Source organism: Tachypleus tridentatus, chromosome 1 (genome assembly GCF_004210375.1).
Source record: "Tachypleus tridentatus isolate NWPU-2018 chromosome 1, ASM421037v1, whole genome shotgun sequence".
Classification (NCBI taxonomy): domain Eukaryota; kingdom Metazoa; phylum Arthropoda; class Merostomata; order Xiphosura; family Limulidae; genus Tachypleus; species Tachypleus tridentatus.
The window spans coordinates 13740048-13754693 of NC_134825.1; positions in this window are offsets into that span (position 1 = coordinate 13740048).

Sequence of the window (14646 nt, forward strand, 5' to 3'; positions counted from 1 at the left end):
CGGCATTGGACTAAGCACTCTGTGATATGGAACTACGAGTTTCGCTACATGGGAACAAACATACTGTTCAACAGATGTGAAAAGTTATGTAACTTAGTCTCATGTAAATAGTGTTACTTAAATCTTGTAGAAAATCTAAGAGTATATTATACAGGTATCATTTCAAGGATCGCGTGTGGTCTATGGTTAGTGTACACAAACTGTGCATCGGAGGATTGATTGTACGAGCCTCTTTACCACACAACCACTTGACTAACTTTGCGTTTATGGGTGTGCTATAAGATTAATGGTCAAATCCTATTTGGTTAAACAACAGTAATTTAAGAGTTCAACAGATACAATTGGCTAGCTGCTTTAACTCTAGAGGGAACGTGTATGAAATTCTGAAAGAAACAAAACTGATCTGATAATCACCAAGAATGATTTTATTGAATTGATCTGATTGGATAACTTATTTTATTGCTTCAGCAAACTTCGTTGAGAATTCATTACACAACTCCTCAAACTGTCCGACAACACATATGTTAAAATTTACTGAAATGGAACAATTGTTAAAAAAGACATTTATATTATTAAACAAAATTAAGCAGAATATTATTTTCACAACCATTTGTTAAAATCAATGTACAGTTTAATTGCTTCAAATGTGATATATTCTATGTTGCAGTATATATAATTCGTTATTATAAGTATAGAATACAAAACAGAATTACAAGCTATTTATATAAGAAGAACTTAACCCAAACCTCCAGAATGATGGTTTTCGTAGATTTAAGTAAAACAATTAGACAAGGAGAAATAACACTGGTTGAGAGTTAAATCTTTAGTTTTTTAGCTATAATAATGTTAACTTTCTTTGATGTAATATTTCTTTTGCTGGTTTCTTGCTTACTTCATTTTTTGTACAACAGTATTGAGTCTACGAACACACAACGCTGAAATAGAAAGTTCGATTCTTCAAAGTAGACAAAATTGATAGTCTGAGATAGTTTTGTTTTGAAACAAAATACATGCATTTTTAATAACAACATTCTTTAGAAACTTTAATATGGTAGTTTCTAATCTTGTGTAAATTTACCTTCTTCTCGAAGACTAAAAATCCTGGTTCAGTCACTTGAACCAAAATAAAATAACCATTTAATTTATTTTGTTTTGAAAGTGGAAAATAAAATAACTCAATTAGAAATATTTCTGCGAAACAAATTTCTGTAAAATAGGGATTTAAATAAATACACTGATCCTTAACCATTACTGGGTTTATACGAGTTTAAACTTCGTAATGGAAGTTTAATATCTTAATGTGAGATGATGAGCCTTCTTAATATTCATTAAAGTGGTAATATTCTAGTTTAATTGTCAAGATGATTTTTAATTTTTAGAAACTGCTATCTAAGAACTAAGCCTGAATATAGCTGAACAGCTACACAGAAATGCGAGAACAGTTGACTAAAGAAATGTATTTTGTAAAATTGAGGTTGACACAGTACATCCATTTTACATTCTAGAAATAATTTGCAAGTGGTTAAAGAAAATAAAAAATAAAATAAAAGTAGAAAATGCGGAAAAAGAAACATTTACATTTTTATTATACATTTGTAGTTCTCTTACATGTGACTAGCACTAGTTTAATGTAGATGACCCAGGAATATAAGCATAACTTTTGGTATATATAGATTCTTTTATATAAGCAAAAATACCACTTCTAGCTGATTTTTAGTAACTGCCACACAAACCAGTGCAGCATTTTGATACGTATAAAAAAAATTCACAAACGTATGAGATGCTTTAATTAGATAAAAAGAAGATATTGACACTACCTTCGAGGTCTAGGTCACAAGAGATGATATTTCTGCAATAATGAGAAAATATAATAAAGTTAATATAATGGTACTACCAGTGTAATCTGTGCATATTTCATTATGTGACATTTTCTGTAATGTTTAGTTTATTTTTGATTCAGAAGTTCTACCAAACTTTAATTATCGAGATCTCTAGATGTAACACAAATTCACTGGATTCACTCCTCTTTGACCATTCTGTGCTCTGTATTAAAATATAGTTTGCTGGTTTGTGTGAAAGGTGTTAAAAAACGTATTTTCTAGATTTTCCAAGATTTTAATCAATCTATATTAGCAAAAGTACCCGGCATTGCTCCGGTTACTAGATTCACATTTTGTAGATAAATAAGTTAGTCTATGTATTTCCAATATATTTTAGTACAGAAGAACAGACAAAACATTTTAAACGTTTTTGTCTTTTGGAAACACAAAAGAAATTTCTTCTATTTGTGTTTTCTTTGCTAACTTCTTTTATAAAAATGATCCGAATTCATATAATATCCTTGTGCACTCTCAGAGGGTTGACTTCGAATTTTGTAATATAAGGGAACGCTTCATTTCCAAGTGATCTTCCATTATCTTGACTCATAAGAAAGATGCGCACTATCTTACAAGTACAAATGTATGTGAGTAATAATTCCCACTTGCAAACACTTAGAGTACACAATTTCAGTCGAACGGTCGTTCTCTTGTGCAGAATGTCACACAATTTATAGTTTCTATTATATACTAGGAACTCTAGACAAGTGATTAACCTTTATAATGCTGAGCTTACTATATGATTTACATCTGTCTATAGTTCAATTTAACACAATCTGAAGGAATCGTAACAGAATACCATCAGTATATAAAAGAATTATTTTTATAATTCAGATAAAAATAACAAATTAAAAAATATTAATTGTATATTTTTCTCTTTGAATTATTGAATGATTTGTTTTTGAATTTCGTTGAACGCTACAAGAGAGCTATCTGCGCCAGCCGTCCCTAAATTAGCAGTGTAAGACTAGAGGAAAGGTAGCTAGTCATCACCATCCTCAAGCAACTATTGCGCTACTCTTTTACCAATTAATTGTAAGGTTGACCGTCCCATTACAACGCCTCCACGACTGAAAGGGCGAGCATGTTTGGTGTGACAAGCTATGGAACCAATCATCCTCGAATTACAAGTCGAGTGCTCAACCACTTGGCCATGTCGGACCTCAGAATTTTAAGGGTCAATGACATAAAGTATCTGCTTGAACTGCTTAGTATAATACAAAATATAACAATTGTTACAACTGAGAAGCTCGAAATATCTGGGATTTCTTTGAACAAAAAGCCAACAAATACCAGTAGAAAACAAAGGTATTGTGAGAGGCTGTCCGTTCGTAGTATTTTATAACAAAAAGCTAGTACAAGTATCTCGATCAAAGAACATAAGACAATTAACAAAGATGGTTCTCCACTTGGGATTATTGGATGCCTCTGAGACTAAAATAATTGAACTAACATTAATACAAACTCATCCACTGTTGTATTTTGTTTGTTTGTTTGTTTTGGGATTTCGCACAAAGCAACTCGAGGGCTATCTGTGCTAGCCGTCCCTAATTTAACAGTGTAAGACTAGAGGGAAGGCAGCTAGTCATCACCACCCACCGCCAACTCTTGAGCTAATATTTTACAAACGAATAGTGTGGTTGACCGTCACATTATAACACTCTTACAGCTGAAAGGGCGAGGATATTTGGTGCAACGGTGATTCAAACCCCGCCCTCAGATTAATCCAACTGTCCATACCTGGCCTATTAACGTAGTAAAATCTATATTTGCAAATGTTAAGAATCAACCCACCAATAACATGCCTATAAGAAGCTTTTTCATTCCCCTCGAAAGTAAAAGCGGTATCAAATGTCAATCATATTATACAATCACAGCTGAAAGTGTGGAACATGTTCAGCAGCATTACGGTTCAAATCTAAGGTTTGCTCCTGTGAGGCCAGGAGCAAAGAACTCTAAGACTTCTTTTAGCTCAAGTATAAAGATAAAACACCGCATGCCTTACATACCTTTTTAAAATGTAGAAACACGTATAATCTTAGAACCAGAAGAAGAAACAATAAATTATTATGTATTGCATGGTTATAAGTTTAAAGATGTTTATAAAGAGCTAAATATTTCATGAACTGTATTTCTAAAATTACAAAAAAATTATATCTAAAAATAAATTATTTGAAATTAAATATATAGAATTAAAGAAGTGATATTTATGTGTTTAAAATAAATATGTATAAAGACTAAAAATCATGATTTCTCCTTGTAATGTAAAATATAAACGTGTTCAACATTTGCAAAATAAACGCTTTGTGTTTTTTACTACTTTGTCTTTAAATGTTAATTTGCATTAAATTATTGTCAAAACGGTTTTTATATTTTCTCTCTATAAAGTCTTTGATAACTTTTGGAGGTAATAGATATGCTTCCATATGAGTGACGATTTTGATAATAATTATTTGTTTATATTAAAACTATTTTTCAGGGAAGTAATACATGGTAAAAGTTTTCGGACTCTGCTTTTAATTAAGGGCAACTGAGGCCTGGCATGACCCGTTGGTCAGAGCATTTGATTCGTACTTCGAGGGTCAAACATGCTCACCCTTTCAGCTGTTGGAGACGTTTTAAAGTAACTGTCAGTTCATTATTCATTGATGAAAGAGTAGCACAAGGGTTAGAGGTGGGTTATGATGACCATCTGTCTTCGCTCTAGTCTTACACTATCTTGAACAGATAGCCTTTATTATTTTTGTGCGAAAGTAAAAACAAACAGACACAATACATTCAAGTAAAATTATATAAGACACAGAACTTAAAATCTTAATACGTGTTACTGATATAAATTATGATGTTGTTTATGTAATAAAAGAATTAGTATGCAGTATTGTACATGCAGATCCTGAAGATTTCTTTAGAATATTTTACTTGCACATGCTGAATGTATCAATAGAATATTGCACTTAAACATTCTGAAGGTTTCAATAGAATATTATACTTGCAGATCAGAAAGGTTTCTCTGCAGGTAAGATTATTGAAGTTCTCCTGTATAAAATTATGTTGCATTACATAGTTTATACAGACGCGTTTTATAAGTTTGAAGTAATAGCTCTGAAAAGAATGCTTGGGTGGAAAAAAATTGCAAGTGTTTCAAATCTGCAGTCGCTCAAATTTGAACATAGATACTTCCATTGGTAACTGCATCTAGAAGTAATTACATACAACTTCTAGCTTGCTTTCTTTAAGTTTGTTCTAGTATATCAGTTTATCACGTACTGGAAAGTCATCAGAATTTTCCACTTTCTTTAGTCATAGTGAACCTACTATAGAAAATAGTAACTGTGGTTTCACAATAGCCTATAAAGAGAATTATGGTACAATATACTATTATTATAGTCTTAAAATAACACACTGTAATGGCAGTGGTACTACCATGCAGATCTGTGTGATAAGTGAGAGTAAAAACACATTAACGAAATTTTACGATAAAAAAAATTGTTGCAAATACAGGTGAAGCCTTGTTTTCGTAAATTATATATTTGTATAACTGGACGTATTTTGAATCTGCATACTAGATGAAGCGGATGTGAAATTGATATGAAAAATCAAGTTATTTTATTAATAAGAATTAAAACATTTATGTATATGTTACTTTGCTATTCACATTAACATTAACTGGGAGACGATAATATTAACGATAGTATATTTCACAAACTTAAGGCCACCCAGTGACTCAGCGGTACGGCTGCGAACTTACAACACTAAAAATCGAGGTTCGATACCCGTGCTGGGCAGAGCACAAATAGTCCATTGTGTACCTTTGTGCTAATTCAAACAAATAATCATGAAGGGAAATATCTCGTAAACGTTGATATCGAATTAAAATTTTTTATTCACTTGCGATACTAAACATATGTGTTATTGAATTTCATCACAATCTAATTAAAATAATATTTCCATATTTTGCAACAAACAACCAATATGCTCAGAAAAAATTCAGAATTAAAAAACAAATGACAGAAATATACAACTGATAAACATCACCAGTGTCATCTGTCGGTCAACTTTACAAGTACAACTTAAAACTTTATTATAAATGAATATGAATATTTTAAATAATTTGTTTTAAAGAAATTGTGTAAACTAATATTTTCTTTACATCTCACAGTATACTTCTGCATATTAAAGTAACATATAGTATCGATTTTCTGGAAGGAGTTATGCTTAAGAAATTTGATTAAATTGTATAATATTCTGATACAAATTTCTGTCCTATTAGTGAATGTTAAAATCGCTGAAAGAGGGTTTCTGAAAAATGCATTTTTAGTCTCAATACGAAAAAATATTCCACTAGTTACCTTTTAAAAAACGAAAACATTTTATTAACAATACCAAGAAAAACTGTGCTGAAACAGTTTTTATCCTGATGGTTGTGTTTTTTTTTGTGTTCAGTAATTAGAAAATACAACTGTAAAAATAAACCACAAGTGTACATTGTGTTTTAGATTGGAGTTGTCTTTTTTATAAATCATGTAAAGAATTAGAAGTCGATTTAAAAATTCGTCTCATAAAGGCTCAGTAAAGATGGGAAGTTTGTGACAAGAAGCAAGAACTGTTACTTTGATTACAAGTTTACTTTATTTTGTATAACAAACTATATGTATATGTTGTAAAACATTATCTCATTTTTAAGTTATTATTGTTATTGTATCATGGAACGTTTCTTCTTTCAGTATTTAAATGTTCTTTATATCACATAGCTGGTGCTGTAAGAATTCTAAATTTCTTTTTTATGTCATGTTAGTTATTCTGTGTGTCTCTTGGGTTAATATTGGAGGTACTGATCACAGGGCTCTAGGATCGAGCAACAGTGTATTATAGAATGCACTTCTATTTATCATTTCTGAAGTTTATAACTATTACAGTCGATTTGTCTATTCTGTTTAGAGTATGTAGCTTTTTGGTGGGTATTTCGTATTGTTTGTCCGTAGTTAAAAATTAGGAATATTGTGCCTAAATATAGTAAACTTCAGATCACTTCTTGAATATTATAAATCCAGAAATCTGAAGTTCATAGAATATGTTTATTATTTCTAACTTTTCAATGAGAAGAATTATATTTAATGTGATCATTACCAAATATTTAATGGTATATCTGGGATGTGTGTAATCTCATATTGATGGTGTTGTCAACTAACAATAAATATTAATGGCAGGATTTATACAAGTTACTAATTTCCAAAACAATAGTCCCAACTGTCACATTATTTAATCCAAAGTATACTACACTGTTATAGTGTTATGTCAACCCGTCTCATGATTTTTTATAAATTTAATTATTATAAAATTTTAATGAAGATAAAACCAAAACTTACTTTTATTCAAAATATAAATGATGTATTCAAATTTCTCTACATCGTAGGCATTTACATTGGGACTCTTAACTATGCATTGTTTGTCTTTTTTTTAATACCAATAAATGTACACATCTCATACCAGTGTGTAGTCCATATTATGTGAGCATGCGCTGTAGGTTCCACATAAGAAAAACAAAACAAATGTTTTTTTTATGCCATGATACGAGACTATATATTTATTTATTCATTAAACTTGTTCTAAAAATAAATACTTTAATAATGAGCCACTCTGTATACATTTGAAAAAAAAATTGTTTTGAAAATAAGTAAATATTTTAATAAAGAATTTCTTTTTATGCATTTTACTTACATTGTGTCAAGTGACACATGATGGTTACTGTGGTACTTACAGTTTTTTTTAAACTCCTGTGTCTGATTACTTTATATGTTCGTGTTTTATAGATTATATTTTATCGTCTTTGATATTGGATTCTGTTTCAGTAGCAGAACTTATCCTTTATCCCCTTTGTTTCTTAAGAGACAAACTGGAATGAACAAGTAGTTAAGGTGCTCGACTCACAATCAAATATGCTAACGTTTTATGCCGTCGAAGTGTTATAATCTGACGGTCAGTTTCATTATTCGTTGGAAAAAAAGTATTCCAAAAGATGGGTGGTTATCATTAGCTGCTTTCTTCCGAGTCTTTCATTATTAAATTAGTGTTGCGCGAAATACAAATCAAATATACGAAAGAATTCTAAGAATAAGATGAAACAATGTTTTTCGCAAAATGAAAACTTTCCTCTCAATGAAATCTTTTAAATTAAGTGAATATTATTTAGAAACTGAGTTTTAATGAACCAATAAGAAATATTTTAAGTAGTTTTAGCACTAAGATAAGTTGTACATTTAGAAAGTCTCACCTCTTTAAAATGAATTTGCGTTTCTTGGTATTATTTTGACATACTTGTTTGAAATAGATTTAAAAACACCTAGAAATTCTTAAATTACAAAAAAACATGGGATATATCTTAACTTTAACCGATTTTATCAGCACTAATCAGAAACAGCTGGTCGTTATTCAAGTACGTACAAACGTATAATTCATTGTATTATACAATAAAACAGTAAATCTCTTATACTTCACGTAATGTTTATATTTTAAATCCAGTGGCACACTACAACTATAGATAAGCTATAGTAAATATTAAATTTAAAACATATGATTATTTGGAGTTTTAAATATTTGTGCTAAATAGATTTAGTACCAGTAAATACATATGTATTATAAAAATATATTATAATTTACTTGTTGAGCTTATATTTCAATATTGTTTTCTCCCATATCAACCACTATCTTGTTTCAGTAAAATCATCAGTCAGATTGAGTATCTCACAGTCAATCAAAACCGTTATCTGTTTCAGTGAATAGAAACAGTCTAAAGCTTTTCCAAATTTGCGGTCATGCTTTGAATATTTTCTAAAACTAAAGTACTTTGAACTTATTTGTTGTATTGAATATCAAAACATGTGACTGAAGTCAAGAATAAGCTGAAAGAAGCCAAGTAAATGTATGAACTATATACAATTAGTAATAAAAACTCCCTTCTGGACACAGAAGTACCAAGAATAGTCGCTATACATTCTTTAAACTCAACTGATTTACAAAACTAAATATGGAAATAAATGTCCTTTTTGGCACAAATTATCTGATATATAATAACATTGTTTTTTATTCACTAATTGTATCTTCTGTGTCTAAAAAAAATAATACATGATGTAACTAAAGTGAACTTTTGACTGATTGTTCAATATTTTAAATTTTACATAGTGCCTTGGAATGAAGCTAATTTGTATGAAAGCTTATCCAACATTTACTACACAGTCTGTATGTGTGTAACTTCGTGATAAAGTTTGTATTTCGTGATATTCAAAGTTTATCGAGCATGATATCACTACTCACACTGTTTGAAATATTTTCTAGTTACTAGTAATCTTGATAACAAACACTATAAAGGTCTTTTGAAAAAGAAATAATAATCTTCAAATGATGTTCAATGAAAAATTTAAAAATAAAAATTTAATCGCTCGTGTATGATATCTTTTTCTGGCAAAATTAATTACTACTGAACTTAAAGTACGAATGATATAGAGAATTATCATAAAAATTAAAGAGTTCGTACGTTAAATAAGTAACACATCTTGCATCTTACTCCATCTTTTTTTGTTTTTATGAATAATTGCACCATCATATGACATGAACCTGGTAAGATTCTTTATTAAATTTCAAAGTGTGAAAATCAATTGTTGAAAAGATTTTACGTTAAAATTTTGATTTCTAATTTGTATACATATTATCTGAAATTTAGAGATATATTCCTTTGTGCAATGTAATTTCTTGGTTATTTGCTCTTGAACTACTTCTTGTGTATCGTTAAAATATTCAAATTTGTTGAATTATACATATTTAGCATGTTAGTATCCCATAAACTTTAGGAAATAAATTTTATGGAAGGAACATTTTATTTGGTTTATCCTTATAATCTTCTCACATTTCGGGATTGTTTGTTCTCTGAAAATTACAGAAATGATTTTTCTTTTTTCTGGTTGAGTCAATGATTATCATATTTTCTCTAAACATTCTAATTTATTACAAGTTACTCCTTAGTTTCCTAGAAAATAACAAAAAAGGTATGCTGGTGTTATACATATGCTTTTGTGAGATTTTATCTGGTTTGTAAGGTCTGAAGTTTACTTTCTCAAAATCAAATCAAATAGTTTTTGTTCGACATTTTTCTTACTGGTACATAAAAGATATCTGTAAAACCATATTCTTAATCGCTCTGGCTGGACTTTGTTCTATTTGAGAAAAAATGAAGAAACAATGTGTTTTGCACATCTAAAAGACGTTTGAAAGTAACAGCTCAAAAACGGTTATTTTTACTGATTCACTAAAATAATATTTCCAGACATACTTCTCTTTCAACCTTAATAGACCCGCAACAGCTTTAGGATTAAATGGTATTCACACTATTCCGTTATAACAACAAACTTGTAAAGACAATGGATTGACCTTTTAAACTGGATGATGAGAAAACATCATCCTTTTCGAGTAACTTAATTATAAGCATTATGTATGGAGTGGTGGTATGTTTCTATCCAACGTTTACTTTAGCAAGCAGTGTTTTGTAGACAAATTTATTTATTTATTATTTTTTAAAATATATATTAGGAATAAGATGTTTAAAATCCTGTTGCTATATTTTTTCATTTATATTCAAATGAAAAAAGATTAGTTTAGTAACTTATTATGACAAGATTAAATTAAATACCAACATGATTGTATGAAAATTCATCACATGCTTTAAATAACTGAATCAGAAGACATGCATCACAACACAAAGTAAACACATGAGATTTACTCTTTAATATTTTTAAAAGCTTAATGCGAAAGACAATGAAATATTTAACGGACTAAAATCATAAGACGCACATTACTTTGTGAGTACTTCGTTAATAAAAACATACATGATGGTACATAACAGACTGAATGTAGATCATTTTTTACAGAAAGTAAGTTCTTTTGTTTAATTAACATGTTATAAAAAGTATGGTCACCACAAACGTGTGTAAATCGTACTTGAAGGTTCCGTTTTATTGTAGTCGTTTAGTAAGATAGATATCAGAGAATCGTACAAATTGTACAAACACCTTTAGTTATTTGGTCGCAATTGAATCGTGCTATATGAGTAAGGCCCAATAAAAAAGGTGAATAGAAACACACACACACACATATATATATTGGGATTATCATACACTTGTAAGATATACTGTTAAAACTGTACACTTCAAAATGTAATCCGAAGTTAAAAAGTAAACTGGCAAGTATTTGTTACTTTGTACCTAGATTGTTAATATCAAACCCTAACTGTCCTTAAATTAGAACTGTTAACAAAATGAAAAAAAACACCTAAATATGAGTTCTTTAACTTAGTGTAGCCACTCGTAACCCAATGATATGATTGGTGTTTACACATGTAAGTCTTTCTCTTACAAAGGTGCAAAGTGAGCTCAACTTAAACTTCCTATTCGAATCTATCACTTTTTAACCGCATCTCAACATGCTATCGCTATATTCCTACCATCACAATCGAAAATGATTAAGAGAGAAAATGTTTCATTTCATTACATTATAATTTAAATGATTCATTTCATAAACCATTCTTAATAATTCTTTCTGTCACCTGTTACTTAATACAATAGACACTTTTCGCTATGCAATAAGACAAGAGTAGTCTGAGTTCAGAAGGAGAATGTTTGTGATAGATTTACTATTTGATGTTTGTTTCATTTAAGTGATATTTACAAATGTATATAAATTATGTCATTACATTTGTATTGTGAAGTTCCTGCCTATACGTTAAAACTATAGAAGATTCTCGAGTGTAAAATTCAACAATATATATATGTACGTAGACACTATTGTATTGTCAGTAATGTTGTGCGTGATAAAGTTTCCAAGACTACCATCACTCATGTAAATGTAACCAACGTAACGCGGCAAGAGACAATATATGTTATTGGTTTGCTGCAATTGGTATTGAATAAGCCTTAGAAACTACAACAGTGACAAACGCTTACTTGTCAGAAACGTGAGCTATTTGACCACAAACGTGTATAAATTTCGAACATTTCAGACAATTTAACTTCGGACATGAACATTTTTGTAAAAACATTATATTATTCTACAAAGAACGCAGAGCTAGTTAGATACCCTTTAGATGAATTGTACCTGAATCGACATGAAATTAACTCGCTCATCGTGAACTCTTCTTGAGATATCAACGAAATCCAGACTAGAAAAACGACTGATATTGTTTGTAAGTTTGTCAGTCTTTTCTACATAGATCATCGTTTGTTGTAACCGTTCTTGTAAATTATGTTATGGTTTGTATATTAAAGTATATTTGTTTCAAAAAAGAAAACCGTGTTTATCAATCATGTTAGGAAACATCATAATATATACACATATCGACATTTATTTAACTTTTAACTTTAAATTATCATTTTACTGAGTTTTAGGATGCTTGTTATTGTACTTCTTAAAATAATAAACGGGAGGCTTGTCCGGGATAAATTTTAATACGTGGAAATTGTTAACAGTACTGTACTTGGATTATTTAAAAGATTGGTCACAGCTTAAAGAATTATTAACCCGTGATTTGATACGTAAAATATTGTTTCTTTAAAACCGACAAAGTTAGAAATTAGTTTTATGTGAATCATATACCTAACACAACTTTTCTCTGTAAATCACTACATGACATTTTGTTTTATTCTAAACTGCAATGTGATACATTTCTGCTTCTGTCAACCATAGTTTAAACTATTATTTCTGTTTCTCATAAACCTAAAATGTTATATATGACTTTTTCTAAACCACAGCTCATTTAATTTTAGCTACAGAGTATCATATGAATATAATTATGTTTTACGTTTTTGCGTTTTTTTTCGTCTGAAAGGGTCAATATTTCCAGATTATGTTTTAACAGATTATGAAATATTTATTGTGACTTTTTTATAAGCACTTTGAAAGTCCTCTGCTTCATTTCTCCATAATCTGTTTCTGTCTTTCAAATATATAAAAGATATATGTACATTTAATCATCCTAGTATAACTGCATTATACTTCAAACTAAATATATTTCTAATATCTAGTTGTTAGAGTTATAATTTGTTGGTAACATAAAAAACGAATTTGATTTTACACAAATCTTCAGAAAATATCTTTAAATGTTTAATACAGGTTCTCTCTGTCTATATGAACAACTCAAGTGGTCTAAAGGTATGTAGCTGTAAAGGTGCTGGTCTCTCTCTGTACTTTCTATAACATATGTTGACAGCTACTACGTGTGAGCCTTCATCTGTACGAGGCTAGTTACAACAAATGTTTATACTTCTGTATGAGGCCATGGATAGCGGATAAGTCATAACACATGCTATACCGCTGTATCATTTGAATAAGCGACAACACTTTGAGAGAGAGATATGTTCCAAGATCAATGCTGTCATGAGAAACACAGTTCCATCTCTATTTGCAAATTTACAAAGCTGTAAAACACGAAACACCTAAACATTCCGATCACACGTAACCAACAAAAGCAAGAATCTCATAACCACATAATGATTGAAGGGTCGATTAAGAGACAGTTTTATTACGTCTTTGAATACCTTTAAAATAGGATACAAATAACCCGCCTTTTATACTTTGGACTGCAGTATGGAACAGCTGGACTTCTAACGAGACAATTCAGCACCCAACACTGGACTCACTCGATCACAAGTAACGACTACGAGAAAGTTAAGGAGATATAATTTAGTTGTCCTGAATGTTCACCTCAGTGGAGAATAGAATAATGAACTCAGTCGAGTATAAAAGCTGAATGCAAGACTCACAGATAGTTTGGTAGCTTGCGTATAGGTATTGCACAATCTGCATGGTAAAGCTAACCTGTGATGGTCTCTGAAGATTATGACGACATCATAACTGACAGATTTGTGGAAGGACTTTTTGGTGAGATGATTTGACATAATCAGGGATTGAGAGATATTTTCTTCCGTTATAGAGACAATCTCTATCATTATGAGATTCCAAGTAGCAGCTTTTAATTATTCACTAGAAGAAAAGAAACCTTTGGAAGTAGCTATAGTGGTTTGAACCACGACGAACTATATTTTCCCTCAGTAACATGTGGTATTGAGATCAACATGAGAGAAGCAATTCATTTACACTGGTTTCCTCTGAACAGAGAGGATTATTTTTTGAGACAGTTACAATTCATCTTTCTCGATGGCATTCATTAAAGTACTTATATAATTGAGTGATTTATGTTATCATTTTCTTTTATTATTCTTAATACAACACTTACAGGCAGTTTTATGTAGAAATTATGAAGGTTTAAAAAATCAAACAAAATCACGTTACTTATCCTTCAATTCGCTTCTTTTTGAAGTTCACGGATATTCATTTTTAGTTTATTTTTTGTTTTTATAGAATTTTTTCAACATTGTTATAATAGTCCTGATTTGATCTATTTATAAAAAATTATTAACATTTAGCATTTTATTGAAAATGTGTTGTTATTGTGAAACATCAGTTTAAATATAAAAATTTCACCTAACTAAAACGTGTAAAAATAATACTTTTATCTTTATATTTAATAGCATAAAGCTTGTTTCTGATAAAAGAAGACAAATTTATACATGCAAATGCTAAAAGTTTAAAGTGTAAGAAATAACTGAATTATTATTTCACGTTTTCTTGTATGTCAACCGAAGCATGCACGAGGTCTGATCAAAACGTTCTGAGCCTTATTCTATTACAGATGCCAGAACAGAGGCAGTGAGCTTCTATGAGGTGT